The sequence below is a fragment of the Mauremys reevesii genome, linkage group 5, assembly GCF_016161935.1.
Source record: "Mauremys reevesii isolate NIE-2019 linkage group 5, ASM1616193v1, whole genome shotgun sequence".
Lineage (NCBI taxonomy): Eukaryota > Metazoa > Chordata > Testudines > Geoemydidae > Mauremys > Mauremys reevesii.
This window is the reverse complement of record NC_052627.1, coordinates 103,626,460-103,644,043: the sequence shown is the minus strand read 5'-3', so window position 1 is coordinate 103,644,043 and position 17,584 is coordinate 103,626,460. Positions and strand designations below refer to the sequence as shown.

At 40.4% G+C, this 17,584-nt stretch overlaps 1 long non-coding RNA gene across 1 annotated transcript; it reads left to right on the top strand.

The window, feature by feature from the left end:
• The first annotated feature begins 1,692 nt into the window (after positions 1-1,692).
• On the top strand, positions 1,693-13,372 carry LOC120406950. Its single transcript, XR_005599686.1, has 3 exons — positions 1,693-1,729; positions 11,181-11,720; positions 13,251-13,372. It is a non-coding gene; the product is annotated as an uncharacterized LOC120406950 (long non-coding RNA).
• The last annotated feature ends 4,212 nt before the right edge of the window (positions 13,373-17,584 follow it).

Sequence of the window (17,584 nt, the reverse complement as noted above, 5' to 3'; positions counted from 1 at the left end):
GTACATATTTATGGGGAAAAACCCCACCAAAACTGTATATAGGTTTCACAATTCAAGAAAGATGTTGATAGGTTGAAGATGGTTCAGATAAGAGCCATGAGAATGATTAAAGGATTGGAAAACTTGCCTTATGGTGATAGACTCAAGGAGCTTCATTTTTTAGTATCAGAGGGGTAGCCGTGTTAGTCTGGATCTGTAAAAGCAGCAAAGAATCCTGTGGCACCTTATAGACTAATAGACGTTTTGCAGCATGAGCTTTCGTGGGTGAATACCCACTTCGTCAGATGCAAGTAGTGGAAATTTCCAGGGGCAGGTGTATATATATGCAAGCAAGAAGCAAGCTAGAGATAACGAGGTTAGTTCAATCAGGGAGGATAAGGCCCTGTTCTAGCAGTTGAGGTGTGAAAACCAAGGGAGTTGGCTAGCCATTCACAGTCTTTGTTTAATCCTGAGCTGATGGTGTCAAATTTGCAGATGAACTGAAGCTCAGCAGTTTCTCTTTGAAGTCTGGTCCTGAAGTTTTTTTGCTGCAGGCTGGCCACCTTAAGATCTGCTATTGTGTGGCCAGGGAGGTTGAAGTGTTCTCCTACAGGTTTTTGTATATTGCCATTCCTAATAGCTGATTTGTGTCCATTTATCCTTTTCCGTAGAGACTGTCCAGTTTGGCCGATGTACATAGCAGAGGGGCATTGCTGGCATATGATGGCGTATATTACATTGGTGGACGTGCAGGTGAATGAACCGGTTATGGTGTGGCTGATCTGGTTAGGTCCTGTGATGGTGTCGCTGGTGTAGATATATGGGCAGAGTTGGCATCGAGGTTTGTTGCATGGATTGGTTCCTGAGCTAGAGTTACTATGGTGTGGTGTGCAGTTACTGGTGAGAATATGTTTCAGGTTGGCAGGTTGTCTGTGGGCGAGGACTGGCCTGCCACCCAAGGCCTGTGAAAGTGTGGGATCATTCTCCAGGATGGGTTGTAGATCCCTGATGATGCGTTGGAGGGGTTTTAGCTGGGGACTGTATGTGATGGCCAGTGGAGTCCTGTTGGTTTCTTTCTTGGGTTTGTCTTGCAGTAGGAGGCTTCTGGGTACACGTCTGGCTCTGTTGATCTGTTTCCTTATTTCCTCGTGCGGGTACTGTAGTTTTGAGAATGCTTGGTGGAGATTTTGTAGGTGTTGGTCTCTGTCTGAGGGGTTAGAGCAGATGCGGTTGTATTTTTTAGCTTAACAAAGAGAAGGTTAAAGTCTTGGTCTGTCTATAAGTACCTACATGGGGAGCAACAGTTTTATCACGAGCTCTTTCTTTGTCTGTTAGACTGTATAACAAGATCCATTGGTTGGAAGCTGAAGCTAGACAAGCTCAGACTGGAAATAAACTGAAAATTTGTAACTGAAGGTAGTTAGCTATTGGAACAGCTTACTATATAGAGTGGATTCTCTGTTACTGGCACTTTCAAAATCAAGATCGGATGTTTTTCTAAAAGATATGCCCTAGTTCAAACAGGAATTAATTCAGGGAAGTTCTGTGGCTTGTGTTGTACAGGAGGCCACATCACAAAGGTTCCTCTGGACTTGTTCGGTCTAGGAAGGAATGCAGAGAGAATGAACTACATGTGACAAACATTAGTTATGTCACAATGCATTACTGGAAGGTGTTTGCATATGGCAAAGAGAGCAGCATAAGAACTTATAGAGAACACAGACTAGCAGACCCTCAAGGGGTAGGCAGTGTAAGTTTAAGATCTGCGCTATGAGCCACTTATTCTCCAGTGTTGTACAAAAAGATTGTGTATATTTAATAATAGTTCTTATCATTCATAGAGTGCTTGATGTATTCAGTGTACAAAAATGAAATACTAAATCCTTAAAAGATCCTTCTGATGTAAGTAAATACTGTTGGCCTTATTTTACCCATGTGAAAAGTGAACCAGAGAGATGAGGAAACCTGCCCAAGTGAGGTGGTTTGTGCTCTGTTATTTTCAGTTATAAAATTGACATAAAATAATTTTGTACTCAGATTTGGAGCAGCTGTTGAAGAGCTTTTCAAAGCAAAAGTAAATGTCTAAACAACACATGTATCTAAATAATTATGCAGCATGCTAATTAAACTACAAAACTAAGGGTCTTTAGATGAACACTGACTTAACTCCAAAGAGCAAGGTAAGTGATAGATAACAATTATTATATTCTTGATGTATGTGAGTAATATATCAACATTTCTAAGCGCACACGCGCGCTCTCTCTCTCTCTCTCCCCCCCCATAGGTATTCCTAGGAGACCATATAGGAACCCCACATGCACTGAAATGCTAATTATGATACTAGTGCCAGTATCATGATGGCTGGCTGCTGTGCCTCCCTCATATCCTTCAGCATCTTTGTTAAATCCTTTAGAGGGACAGCATCAGAAATATTGCTGCAGAATTGTCAGTATAGATATCAGCTAGAGTACTGTTGCATCTGGAGCTGCTAGTTCAGTCACCACTGAGGGAGAATTTTAATGAGATGAGTTGGGTTCTCCCTCTTCAACACTTGGAACTGGGGAGGAGGACAGCTGTAAACAAAGAGCTGGGGAGAGGCAGTGCTCCCTGCCAATTTAGAGAGTTGAGGAGAAGGATAAAGGTGAATATCTTCCCCATGTGGAGGCCAGGACCATTCTATCTGATGACAATTATAACAGCAATAGTGGTAATACTAATATTACTGAATAAGCAGGCTCAATGGTACCTGTGTAGCCGCAATTAAAACTGCTTTCACAGTACCCCAGCCTAATACAATTTAGAAGTTCATAGATTATTAAATCAGAAGGGATGATTGTGTATAACACAGGCCACAGGATTTCAATGAATTAATTCCTGCTTGAATTAGAGCATAACTTTTTTTTAATCCAATCTTAATTTAAAAATGTCCAGTGATGAAGAAACTAGCACAAACTTTGCCAATCGGAAATCAGGAAAAAAATTTGACATCAGGAATCATAACATTCAAAAACCAGTAGGAGAACACTTCAATCTCTCTGGTCACTCAACAACAGACCTAAAAATGGCAATTCTTCAACAACAACAAAAAAAAAACAGACTCCAACTTGAAGCTGCAGAACTGGTATTAATTTGCAAACTGGATACCATCAGATTAGTCCTGAATAAAGACTGGGAGTGGTTGGGTCATTACAAAACCTAAACTTAATTTCCCCAATACTAATTTCTCCCTACTTTTACTCACACCTTTTTGTCAACTGTCTGTAATGGGCAACTCTCTTACCACTTCAAAAGTTATTTTTCCTCCCTTGGTATCCTGCTGTTAATTGATTTCTTGTTAGACTGACCTCACACTTGGTAAAGCAACCTCCATCCTTTCATGTATTTATACCTACTCCTGTATTTTTCACTTCATGCATCTGAAGAAGTGGGCTCTAGCCCATGAAAACTTATATCCAAATAAATGTGTTAGTCTCTAAGGTGCCACAAGGACTCCTCGTTGTTTTTGTTGATACAGACTAACACGGCTACCACTCTGGCCTTGGCTACACTTTCAAATTTGCAGCGCTGCAGCAGGGTGTGAAAACACACCCTCTCCAGCGCTGCAAATTGCGGCGCTGCAAAGCGCCAGTGTGGTCAAAGCCCCAGCACTGGGAACGCGGCTCCCAGCGCTGTCCGTTATTCCCCACAGGGAGGTGGAGTACGGACAGCGCTGGGAGAGCTCTCTCCCAGTGCTGGCGCTTTGACTACACTTAACGCTTCAAAGCGCTGCCGCGGCAGCGCTGCCACAGCAGCGCTTTGAAGTGCAAGTGTAGCCATAGCCTCAGAAACCTTTATTATATCTTATTACCTTTTGAGCAATTCCTGAAAAATTCACTAGGGGGCACTTCAAGACTGATTAAGGAAAATATAAAACATAGTGACAACTAATTCCACTTCATTATGAGATAGGTAAACAGTCTTGTACAAAACAAAATATAAAAAATACATAAGCAATTAAATATGTATTTAGCGGGAACTGTGATTCAATTCCTGTTTCTCCCCCTTGCCCTCCCCAGCAACTGTACATCCTGACACTGGACATGCAAGTGAAAATTACATTCTTGTTCTAAACAGATTGTACCATCGTCCTCTTGTCCTGCTAAATAATTGGATTTTGCATTTCAGCACCTAGTCAAACATGTACCAGATGGTATTTTAGGGGGTCATTCATACTGTTTGGCTTTACAGATATGTGTAATAATGTTAAGTTTGCTTTTTTCCCAGCTTCTACGCAAGAGTTGTTATCTTTTAAAATTACTCTTTTCTAAAATTTTCTCTCTGTTTTTCACTCAGAGTTCATCTGTTTCAAGTCCTGTTCCAGGACAGTACTCTAGAGTGCACCCTGAACAGGATAAACTGTTATTGCTGCCATGTTACTATTTGCTCCCCTGCCAGGAAGATATATTTGCCAAAGTATTTGGACTCAAACAATTTGTCTTGTTAAGCACATTAAAAGGACATAATAATTAGAACTCCTAACTCCAAGGAAATTTCTCCTTCTAGATGGTTTAGGGAGGCTTAGAAGTAAGCACACTAATGTGATAAATGCAAATGACAGTAACATATTTTGCTACATCGCCTTTCACAACATGAGAGCATCTTCCTTGTATAATTTTCTGTCATAATATCAATAAACCATCTTTTGTATTAATTATATGTAAAGATAGAGAAGAATACCCATTCTGTACTGTATACTGAAAATATAAAATGCACATTCTATGGTTGAAATGACAATGTCTTGCAGTGACTATATGTTTATACTTATTGTTATATAAATTAGTTAGACGACAAATCCAAAATTTTTCTTGCTTTCATTTTTGGGCTAGATTGTCATTTTTTACCTCTGATGCATACAGAAGAGCTGGTCTTACCATGTTTGCCACTAGCTAGCCCCAAGATGAAGAAGCCTAATTTAGGTGTGGGACCTCAATATTTATGTTTATCTGATCAGCTTGTCTGTATAGATCAGACATGGGTGACCAAAGAGAGACACTTGAGAAGACTTGAAGCCATTGAAATAGGATGTTTGAGGGCAGTGAGAAAAGTGACATTGCTGGACCATATGTGGAATGGTATCATCAGGGCTATGGTATCAGAGAGAAGTAGCAAGAGAGGTCGCTGAGATTGTTTGGGCATGTATGAAGGAAGGATGAAAGGAATCTTCTTCAGGAGACACTTGAGACTAGGGTTTGTAGGTAGAGAACAAGAGAATGGGAAGAACAGGGTGGATAGACTGTACAGGAGGATGGAGCGGACACACAGTGAGCATTGAATTGGTAAGCTGGAAAAATCTGATCCAGTGAACCAACCCTATCTACCTTGGAAAAGGGAAAGAAAAAGAAGGGTTGTCATAGTTTACTTCATCATACCAGTAATGTGCATCTAGCTGCAGCTCACTACTACAGGTTCCAGTTGTTTGAAGAGGGCAGTATTAAGTGAAGATCTTTTCATAAAGACTGAAAGATGGCTTATGTTTGTTAGTGCATTCCGATTTTCAAGCAGAGTGAGGTAGGCACCTTTGTCATCAGTGCTAGTTTACCCATAAAACATATGCTGGAGCATTCCCTCAGATACATCATGGCTTTGTAGATTACCTATGATGTTTATAATCCAAGTGGCAAATAATTTTCGGTCACATCAAGGTCCATTGCCAGTGTTAATCATTTTGTGGATTCCATTACTAGCAAATGTAGCCTTCACTTCGTGGATTGTTACACTTTTGGTATTGTTCAGCGTTTTTAAATCAAAGAGTCTGCTGTAATAATCTACTACTATGATACACAATGAAAAGAAGCTGCAGTTTTGTTCCTTCAGGTTTTGCCCCATACGGTCTGGGAAACATCAGCCCAACAAATTGTCTGAATCTTTTCTATGTATCTGGGTGGCTGCCAGATGCCCGGTCTATTCTGGATGTAGAAAAGCCAGTAATATCCCCAGTATTGTAGATGGCAGTGGCTTCTATCTATTTCTGACACCATGTAATATTTTTTCTTTTTAAGCACAATGGAAGGACACTCTTGTTGTTAGAACCGCTTTTATCTCCATCTGCTCATTCTCACATCAAACATAAGCCTGATTAACACAAAGGGAAGCCATTCTATCTAGTAGGGAGGGGTTCAGTGTAAACAAACTGATGAGGTGAACATAATCAAGAGTAGTGCATTCTACTACAGATGGCTACCCCTCCCCATACCTTATATTTCCAGTGCTCGTAAAGAAATGATTTAATTGCTTAGGGGAATGACGATCCTATAGTAAAATGAAAGAGAACTAGAAACCTATTTTGTGAAATTATTTGAATTCCTTGGCTGAGGCTGAAATTCCTCAGATGTGGTAGAGGAGGAATGAAGAACTATATTCAACACATGGGATGCAATAACAATAATATTTGTAAGTAAGAATATAAGGATGGCCATACTGGGTCAAATCAATGATCATCTAGCCCAATATCCTGTATTTTGACAGTGGCCTATGCCAGATGCTTCAGAGAGAATTAACAGAACAGGACAATTATCAAGTGATCCATCCCCTGTTGTCCAGTCCCAGCTTCTGGCACTCAGAGGCTTAGGGACATCCAGACCATAGGGTTGCGTCCCTGACCATTTTGGCTAATAGCCATTGATGGACCTGTCCTCCATGAACTTGTCTAAGTAATGAAGTTCATTAAATGTATGTATCAATATTGATGATAATGCCCACTAGAATGGTTCAATGTGAACATTTGGTTGTTCACCATATTATGAGGGTATTTTTCAGTTTTTGTTACAAAAGTGCAAAGCCTGTTCTGTTTTATTTAATCCTGGTCTCTTCTAAATATTTTCCTACTTTGTTTATATCTTTAATATGGCAGCCATCCTCTCATTTCAGAGCCCTTCTCTTTCCTATGAGACCTTTTATTGAGACCTTTTATTTGAGACCTAAGCCTTCTATTGGAGTTGGGTGAGGAAAGGTGATGGAGTTGGGTGAGGAAAGCTCTGCCCAAAAACCAAGTCCCACTCACCTGGGCCTTCAAACTGATACTCATCTCAAGGCAGATTGTGAAGATTTTCAAAATAGCATCACAGGTGCTCTTGTGGACTCCCAGGCTTGGCTTCCTCTCACTGGGGTTACACAAAGGCCAGTGATATGTTAAGGCATAGGCATGATGGACATTTATCAAGGGTTTCAGCTCCCAGAGCCATAGCTGAGATCAGAATCTAAGCTATTTTTGCTAGCACTCATGAAGAAAGGCTTGAATATATGATCTTTTGTAACCTATTTACAGACAGCTTTTAACGGGGGGAGCAAAAGAAGCTGTTAGTTATGGAAGAATCTCCCTGCCTCCATGCCCAAAACCTGAGCAGACCAGGCCATTGCAGTTTGGGAGTAGGGCTATGCTCTGTGGGATTGGCTCCACAGTGCTCAGGTACCCACTTGGGCTCCCCTCTTTTCTTCTGGCCTTTTGGCTTCATGGTCAGATTGTGTGTGTGAGAGGGGTGGGAGGAGTGGTGGCCTGTGCCTAAGTGCTATTCACTTGTGTCATCAAAATGAGATGTCACTCAGAGTGCCTTTCTTCATATATGATCCTCCTTCTCCTTTCTTACATGCATAGTACAGTGGAAGTGTGATTCACATTTTCAAGGTTTTCTTTGCAGCCATGAGGGCTAGGTACTTTCTTGTTTAAAACTGAGATTCTCAAGCAATGGAAGGAATCCTAAGAAAAGGTACCAGATTGCTGACTCCACATGTCCTGGCCCAGTTAGAGCACTACTTTCCCACTCCTAGCAGTCAACACCTTCCCTGCCCCCTTACCAGGCCTCCACAGAACAATATAGTTCAATGCAGATGATGATGTAACTCAGTTCTGCCTATGTTAATTGTCTGCTGAAAAGTTTGTAGAAATCAGTGGGGTTAACATCACGAGGCAGCTGGTCTGTGAAGCACCTGTTGAGTTTGCCTCATTGGCTTTGTAGGCCACCTTTTATAAAGGGATAGTTTGGTGCACACAAAACGCTCTTTACTTACAGTGCTGCACATACTTACACTGCTGGGAGTGTGGTGCTTTATTCAACCACATCATAGAACGGGGAAAAACACCTAATAACTAAGCAGGAAGTAAGGGAAGAGTGAAGCATGGCTCCAACCCAGAATAGTCTGAGTAACCCAGTTAACCCTCGATGACCACTATACGACAGGGAGAATGCAGGGAAGAGTCCTGGAGCTGCTGCTACTCAGCTGAAATTCAGATTTGGATGGAGAGAGAAGCAGGAGATAAAGAGCAATCTGGTTATAAGGCACCAGACACCCGTCTTTCATACTTCTCACTTTCAGCTGAGAACACCTCTGCCACAAGAAGGCAAGTGGGAGGAGTTTAGCTGTCAGAAGCTATACATTATGGCATTCACATGAGGCATTTGCTACGGAGTGAGAACTTGTCCTCAAACCCACCTTGACCATGACGTATGATCAACGAGATAAAAATATAAAAAGAAAGACTGACCTCAACACATCATATTTCTTCCACCAGATCACTATAGAAATCAGCCATCTCACCTGGGCTCAGCCTGGATTGCTGTTCAGACACATTCTCTGCATCTCTTATATGTACACCAACTGCTCCCAAGTTCATTTTGAATCCACACCAAGAAGGTAACTGAATAGGGAAAAGCTAGATCTCCTGAATAGCCTAAGGGAGCCTGGAATCTATAGTTTAACTTCTCCTTCCATGTAAAATTAAAGGAAAACACCCAAAATGTCAGTAACCCCATCTCTTAATCCACCCATCACCTCCCTGAATGGGACCTTAACTGTATCCCCTAACCAGGCTACAGCTCTGTACTAGTTTATAATTCTTACTATTACATTGACCCTCAGCATTTCTTTATTAACCAGAACACAGGACATTTGGAACTAAGGGCAAGTTTGTCAGATGTTCAACAACCAGCTACTTCCATGGTCACAATGTAGCTGAGCTCTTTTGGAAATCTAGCTGCTAGACTCTGAGGGATCCATCCGCACTGCACTCACAACTGAGTGAAGGGATCTGGTTACAACATGGTTGTCCCTGTGCCAGTTGCAAACAATTGGCTCTAGCTTAATCCAATTAGAAGACATGGTTAATGACCCCATCTGCACTGCAAATAGCCATTTTGTTGTGAGCAGGCCTAGGAATGATCACATGGTAATAAGTTACCCAGTCTCCGTTGTGTTTCTGGTGTGGACTTAAGTGTCTTACCGCTTAATTTCTTTGTTTGCTTTGGACCTCTAACATTCCTTTATTAGCATAATATTTTATGTGAACTGTGAGTGCAATGGAAGCTGTTCGGGATTTCTTGCTATACAGTAAAAGGTTGCCGACCTCTGAGATCCTCTTGTTTAGTACTTGATTAGACTCCATTGAATATGGAGAGTTTCTGTACAAGTATTCTTCAGGCTTGGTAGTTTAATCTTCAAGAGCCATTTGAGTCTTTATAGCAAGTGAAGACCTAATGTAAGTATAATAGTTTACATCGTAGCTGAATCTCAATTAAAAATAAATTGTGCAATTAAAGCACGTTAGAAGAAAGTTAGTTTAAAAAATCAAAAACAGCATTTATCTCATCAATGAAACCCTAGGTTTTGCATCTGAGAAGAAACACTAGATAAGTTTAAAGACTTTAACAAGAAAAGCATTCTATAGAGTACATTTTGTACTGCTTATCATTCTCATTCTAATCCTACACTGTGAAACTAGCTGGAAGCTTTTTTGGTGCTGTTTTCTTTTCTCTTGCAGTCATATAAACATAGTTTGAGACCTGTTTAATTTGGTTCCATAATTGATTTCATTCTAATCTTTCCCAGGGAAGTTCATTTAGAGTCTGAAAACCTTTCTTTATGCTATTGCTTAGAATGTCTCCTCCTTTCCTCCCCCCTCCCTCCCTCCCTATTATAAAAACAACAAACACAAAGCTTCACTTATTTCAAACAATTCTTGGAGATCCTTTCCACCTGAATATTTGAGAATTAAGTTTCTACTTCAAAACAGAATAATGAAGGAGGTCTATAATTCAGGCTGGTAATTTCAGATCATAGCTGGGTTCCACTATGTGAAGGAAAAAAAAAAAAGCTTCAGTTTATGAAAAAAAAAAGCTTCAGATCTCCCCCCTCTTTGTTGTGTCTCTAGGGATACAAACTTGAGCTTGCATTTCTACCAAGGTCTCTGTACCTGGCATAGTTGTCTGGGATTGAGTTTGTGTCAACATTAATATTTCCTTGAAATTCTGCTTAATTTACACAAGTTAATGTTTTAACATTTTACTTCTAGTTCTAAGCACTATTTAAATATGAAGAGCAAGATATTTTCAGATGTTCAGTACAACTTTAAACATATTGTAAACGTAGCTGAAATGGTTCCATTGTGCTGACAAAACAATACCCCTGCTGGACATAAATGCAGAAATAGCATAAATATCACTGAATTAATCTTGTTCAAAAACATATGAATAAATAATAGAGCAAATACATCCTGTGTTCTACATTCACATTATTTTTAAAAGCTGCATATCTTAGTAACTTAGCAAGAGACCGAAATAAATGTTCCAAATTGATTTTTTGGGAAGATTTTTAAGACGCCTAAAGAACTATCCAGCATCTATTTCTGTCTTATTTTGGTGAGAAGGCTAATGTAGTGTTAGATAATCATAAAATCGCTGGAGAAAACATTGTGATTATCATCTTTTTTTCCCAAGTCCCAATTGCGAAATAGGTTTCTGAAGGTCATTATTGATTTTGTTTTGCAAGCATCAACACTCACTGTTCATTTCCTCAGTGTGTTTCACGCCAATCAAATGTTTGGTTAACATTTAATTTTAATGCTACCCTACAAAGATTTTTCTGAATTCACTTTCCTGTTAGGGACTTAAATGTGGCTCTTAATAGACTCTGTACAGAACCTCTTATCTATCAAACATGCATGATGCATCTCTAACAAAGCTCTTTGGACCCATGCTGCGATTGTAAGTGTTGGTAGGTTGCAGGACATTTTTGTTGCTGCGCTCTGCAAAGCAGGACTGCTTTTTACAAATACATTAAACATTAATAGAGACAGAATGTGCAGTTATATAGTGCAGAAGCCTGACTTGCCTGGACATGTATTTATTTATTTTTTATTAATAATCCTTCTTGTAACACACATTTTTCTTTAGTGTTTCAGATTTCTGCAAGTGATTCGTTGAACCTACTAAATATGTTGTTTCATTTAAAACCAATAGAACCAATACAACTCACTCAGATTTACATTCAGTGAAGTCTCATAAGTAATGCATGAAGTATGTCTCTGAACTGTCTCCTGGAATATCTTAAACACCTGACAACATGTGTGACCTTTTATAAGGAAGAGTGAAAAGAAGTGGAACTCCTTTTCCTGTCCTCCCTCTCCAGAAAAAAGGAAGCCCAAGGTAGTGGATACATGTATCTGAGAAGAAATGTCCAAAAGATTTATTTTTTTAATTAGCAAAGAAAGCATTTTTTTCAGTTATGACTGACTGTACTAACTGTGGAATATTACAGCAAATACTGAACTTTGTGCTATTAATGCATGAAGCAGAAATGTCACATTGAGGAATTTTGAATATGAGGATTAACATCAATGGAGAGATCTGTTACTAAGGAATCTGCTGTTGAAAACAATTACACCAGCTCAGAGCCTCTAAGAAAAGCTTCCTCAGCTATTTTTTCCTTGCTGGGTGAGGTTTTTGGATTCTGGGCTCCAGTTTTAGAATGATTGCTAAATCTGATATGAAAATATTTCTCTCGTAAATCTAAAATAATCCAGTCACTTGATATCTATCAATATCTGAGCACTGATTCCAAAATTATGACCTGCTTTTAGGATACACAGACCATTTATATCTTCTGCTACTACAAATGCTTTTGCATATGGCCATTCTTGTATGTGACATAGCTAACCTTTATTATCCTATATAATCTCATTGAATGAAATCTTAAGCAGCACCGGTATTTTTCATTCAGGTATAACTCCCCTATCATATAACACCTACTAGGCCACAAATGCAATTTGACACATGCATATATCTGCTATGTGGATAAAAAAAACTATAATGCAGAATCCTAATAAATGAACAATGTGCGCACTTGGATGCAATATAAACTACTTTGAAAAGGAGACAAAGTAAAGATTTCAATGACAACTCTTAATAGCTACTGTAGACATACAAATTCAGGGATTAAAATGATATCGGCATTGAAATGCTAACAAGTATAATGATTTAGGCTGAGTGCTCTGTTTCTAATTATTATGCATAGCTTGCATATAACATAAATAGTTGTAACCTTTGTGTGAAGAGCAAAGTCAGGAAATGTTAATCCATAGGGAAGCCATCTCTTCTCACTAACTTCCACGATGAAATTCTAGCTCTAATGCTTATTTTTGTTCTTTAAAAAAAATCCTCATTGCAGTTGAATATCCCTTGTGTGTGCATTAGTAAAATTGATTTCCATGACAGTTCTTCAAACTGAATTACATAACAATATCATTCAGTGCATCTGCAAGAGATGTAGTAAGGGAGAGAATGAGAGATTTTGAAATATGGAAATACTAAAGCTAATTAAGGTTGGAAGCTTTGAAAACTGAACAAGCCTACAGTTTGGCTGAAATCTTAACATACTGCACAGAGAATTGGCCACTTGGATTATGGTCTTCTGGCACCAGTTAGATGAAAGCTCTTAGTTTGTACGTAATATGGTTTAAATCCATTTATTTAAATTCAAATCTCCCACCCCTATTTTTTGGGAGGCAATGGAAACACTTATCTGTTGTTCTGAGAGGGCCAACAACATACTTAGCTTATAAAGTCTTCGGGATGAGGACAATCTTTTCATCCAGCACTTAGCACAGTGGACTCCTGGTCCATGACTAGGACTACTAGGCACTATGGTAATACTGCTGATCATAACAATAATTTCTATTTAATGTGTCCAAAGAAAATGAAGTACGTTAGTATAGCTAACATTTGAAACTAAAATTTGCATATAAAGTAGAGCAACAGTACACGACTGTGGTAATATACTGGAAGCAAGTAGCATTCAGATGGCAGCCTGCAGTCTAACTCTCTAATCCAAATCCCCTCGACTGCTGTGTATCTTTCCCCACTTACTTAGACTATACAATTAATAACTGTGTTTATTGTAAGGATTTACAAAGTCAGCTTCAAGTAAATGACCTCTGTCTGCCCTAATTTCATGTCTCTGCGCAGGAAATCAACTGATTATAGTCATGCACACCTGTAGGTGCTGCTTCCAGAACAAGTGTTCAGCAGTTAGACAACTTCTTCTCATTTAGATCCTTCCTAAAGACTCGCATCTTTTTTTCCTTGCCTCCAAAAGTATATTCAAGAATAATAAAATCATACACGTTCCAAGAACGTCCTGTGTTCTGTGTGTTTGTTAGCTCTTCAGGTCAGGGACTGTCTTCATTGAATGCCTTCTACAGTGCAAAGCAGATTGTCAGTGGCTAATAAATAGTACATAGTAATAACCCTAAACTAAATAATTAAAACAGCTGGAGGTGAAGATATGGAGAGCAGTACAATGAACAATGTTGTGTATGTAGCCAGACCGGGGGGGGCTGAACCATTTTAATCTCTGGCCCAAACCCCATTGTTGGACCATTTTCATGTAGACACTTTCAGCTGATCATAGCAATGATGCATTTCAGTAAACCAGATAAGACGCCACTTAAGGTATCCAGGCGAGCAGATCCTCATAGCAACGATCAATGTTTCTGACAATCCAAACTCAAATTGAAAGATAGCTTCCCAGTTTGCGATTTCTCACAGTCACCTTTGCCTCACATAACTTGTTTGTAGTTTGAGTTATTCTCAGGCTTTGGGCTGTCCATGTCCAGTGTTGTCTGTGCCTGGCTTGTTAGGGTTTCTGGGTCTATTCTTTAGACTGAGAGCTTGAGCTGGGTTTAAACTCTGATCCCTTTCTCAGTCTTAGAGGTCAAAGGCTAGTTTATTTTTCTTTAGGAGAGCTCATGGCAATAACCCAAGCCCTGCCAATAACTCTCATTGAGCTTCAATAAGACAAAGTTTATAAAGCAACTATAATAAAGAGAAAATCAATGAAAACAACAGTAAATGTCAAAACTTCATAATACAGAGCAAGAGTTACCTGGACTCCTTATCAGGAGGATGTTTTGTTTTGCTTTTGTTTTTTGTTTTTGTGTTTTCAAGTGAAGTTTCAAGAGAAAATGTTAACACCCTGTGTTTAACACCCTTTCTTTCTCCATAGGTTAACCTGCTTTGTTTCATCTCACCCAGCTCCGGGCCTCCCATGATACATCTACACTGCAACTAAAATCCCACAGCTGGCCTGTGAGGCTGTTTAATGTCAGTGTAGATGTTTTGACTTGGTCAGGAGCCTGGGCTCTAGGACCCTGCAAGGTGGGAGAGCACCAGAGCTCAGGCTGCAGACCAAACTCAAATGTCAGCACTGAAATTAAACAGCCTCTTAGCTCCAGACTTTCAGCCTGAGTCAGCTGGCATGGGCCAGACATAGGTACCCAGCTGCAGTGTAGACATAACCCCAGAGTTTGGTTTTGTGAAAACTCTTTTCTTTACCTCATTCACTGTTCAAGTCCAACTTCAAATCTTTGGGAAAGGCAGAAGAACACTAACCTCCTTCAAAGACTGATTTTGTGGGTGCTTTATAATCGCTTATCTCCCCTCTTTTTTCTCCCCACCCATGATGCTTATGAGTCATCTCCCCATTGGTCATCTCTGATGGACCTGTTCAGAGAGCTATCATTTAGTCATAGCATCGTGGCAGGCTGACTGTCATGTGTAAAGACCCATCTATACATTGGTCTTGTCAGGAAGGTTCTGAACTCATGCAGTGTGTCCTCAGCATCAACCTCAAAAGTCCCAGAGCTAGGATAAGGTCCATTCTCTGGATTCCAATTAGGCTCTGTGGCTGCTAAGGCTGAATCTGTGCTTTGAAAGCACCACAACTTTGGGAAGTGAGAAATGTGTGAGGATGTATATCTGAGTTTTATAGCTTTAGTTCATCTCCATTATATTTATATTGTGCAATATTTTAAAAGTATATAATTAACTTAGTAGATTCAAGGCCTGAATAAGTAGCCTCTCATCCCTAAGTGATGAACTCCCAATAAAACCAATGATATTTCCACAAACAGAGCAGAAGAAGAATTAGGCCCTTATAAGGCAGAAATATAAATGTATGTTCAGGCAGTTCAGAAGCTTTATACTTAGCTTTATACTTAGCTCAGAATGTTTTATTACTAATAGTTCCTCGTTATGTCAAGTAACTACTTTCTTTTAGTTTGGTATTTTAATTGTTCCTCATTTTCTCCCAATGCCAAATCTTTAAGAAGAAGAAGGTTATGATTATGGACTCATTTTTACTCAGTCATTTACATTGTTTTTAATTAGCACAAAATGTTATGAACATATCTATATATTTTTTACATTCTTAGAAAATGCAGATATTTTCTGCCTCCCCTGGAAAAATTCTTTGATCCCAGGCTGAGACTTAATATGTAAAATTTCAGCCTGTAGTAAGTTTTTTACAGTTGAGTCATAAACCTCTGGGATATGGAGGGGTGGGATATCACAGAAATGCTAATGCAACCCTAACTCCAGCAGCGATGCTATAATATAAACATCATTGTTTCCATGCTCCTGGATTGCTTGCTGTACAGAATATTTACATTTATAGTATTATAGTGTGTTTTACAGTGTCCCTCCAGGTAATAGTGAAATGATAGTTTCATGAGGAAAATTATATGACATTATTTTAATACACCCAGGCTGATTTAAGCTCAGAGAAGCTCAGGAGCAGGATTGTCATAATGCGTCCTTATATTATCTAAGAAAGTGTTCAGCTCACTGTTAACTGTTAGTTTAGTGGTTGCTCAGAGAATGGCAGAGAATTCTGAGGATTTTTTTGCCCTCTGGCTTCTATAGTAACTATATTACACAATATAGGTTGTTTTTTTTCCTGGTAAAATAAATCTAATATTCAGAGTTGATGCTCTACTTTTCAAACCTGAACAATTATAATGTATTTTTGTGATCTGTTCACATATTTACTCATTCATTTATCCATGCAGATTTCAATACTGGATATAACTTACCTCACACACATACTGGCAACTGCTTTGTATTCCTCCTCTACAAATGGGAGAAACAGAACATTGATGTGATATTTGCATTTGATTAGAACTATTCCTCATTTATTTAGAACTTTTTCTTTGGTTTGCTTGAAATATGACACCAAATAGAACAGAGATGCCTCTGTTAAATGAATAGGACCCTGATTCTGCAAGTGACCACAGTGGTGCTGGGGTCTTCCCCCCACAGAGCTCATTTGAAGTCAATGAGGCTTTGGGTGGCCACAAGGATCTGTCCATGTGTAGTCACATGCAGGATTAAGCTGATTAAGCCGTATTGCATTTCTGATTATACAGTGCAGCCAGGGGCGGCTCTACAAATTCGGCCGCCCCAAGCAATCATGCCCGGGAGGCGCCCCCGAGCCGCGGGAGCAGCGGACCTGCCGCGGGCATGACTGCGGAGGGTCCGCTGATCGCGCGGCTCAGCTGGACCTCCCGCAGCTGCGGACGGTTCGCTGGTCCGGCGGCTCCGGTTGAGCTGCCGCAGTCATGCCTGCGGGAGGTCCAGCCGAGCCGCGGGACCAGCGAACCATCCGCAGTCGTGCCTGCGGCAGGTCCGGTCGTCCCGGGGCTCCGGTGGACCTCCCGCAGGCATGACTGCGGCAGGTCCGCCGGCCCAGCCTGCCGCCCCCCTGGGAAAGGGCCGCCCCAGGCGGGTGCTTGCCCTGCTGGGCTCTAGAGCCGCCCCTGAGTGCAGCGCAGCTGAGTTATCTCTGTTGTAGCATTCAACAGAGAAGGAGCAGAGACATTTGTCTTTAGTCATAAGGAAATAGGGTACACATGTAAGCTGCTGGGACATGGGTGGCATACAGAGTGGGTGGAGCAAGACCTTGTCTGGTGGTTGTCATGGCGTTCTGTAGTGGGCTGAGGGTGAAGCTGGAGTCAAGGAGCCAAGCCAAAGGTGAGAAGCGGGGTTAGGTTCAGGACACCATGCCTAAGGGTAAGCCAAAGTTGAGAAGCCAAGCCAAAGATTGGAACCAGAGTCAGGATCAGAGCAGGGAGGCAAAAACTAGGCCGGAGCGGACAGGAGACAATGCTGGAATGGGGCTGGAGCTAGGACTGGAATCAGGCACATGGGACAAGTGTGGACATGGTATGTGTTGAGTAGCTGCTGTGCTGCTGATACTGCAAGGCTCAAGTAGCTGGCTCCAGACTGTCCTGCCCAATCAGGAAGCACAGCTGGTAGGAGAAGACTCACTGGGCCCAGCTGAACTTGCTGGATTGCCTAGCGACCAGGTTGGGCACCAGCTGTGCTCCTGACAACAAGAAACTGAAAGGAGCAAAGTAGAAATAGTTAAATTAAATATATCTTGTATGAAAATATTAAATGTCTTTCAGATATTTTGACTATTGAATTTATATAAGAAAGTAACTTAGGGCCAGATTTTCAAT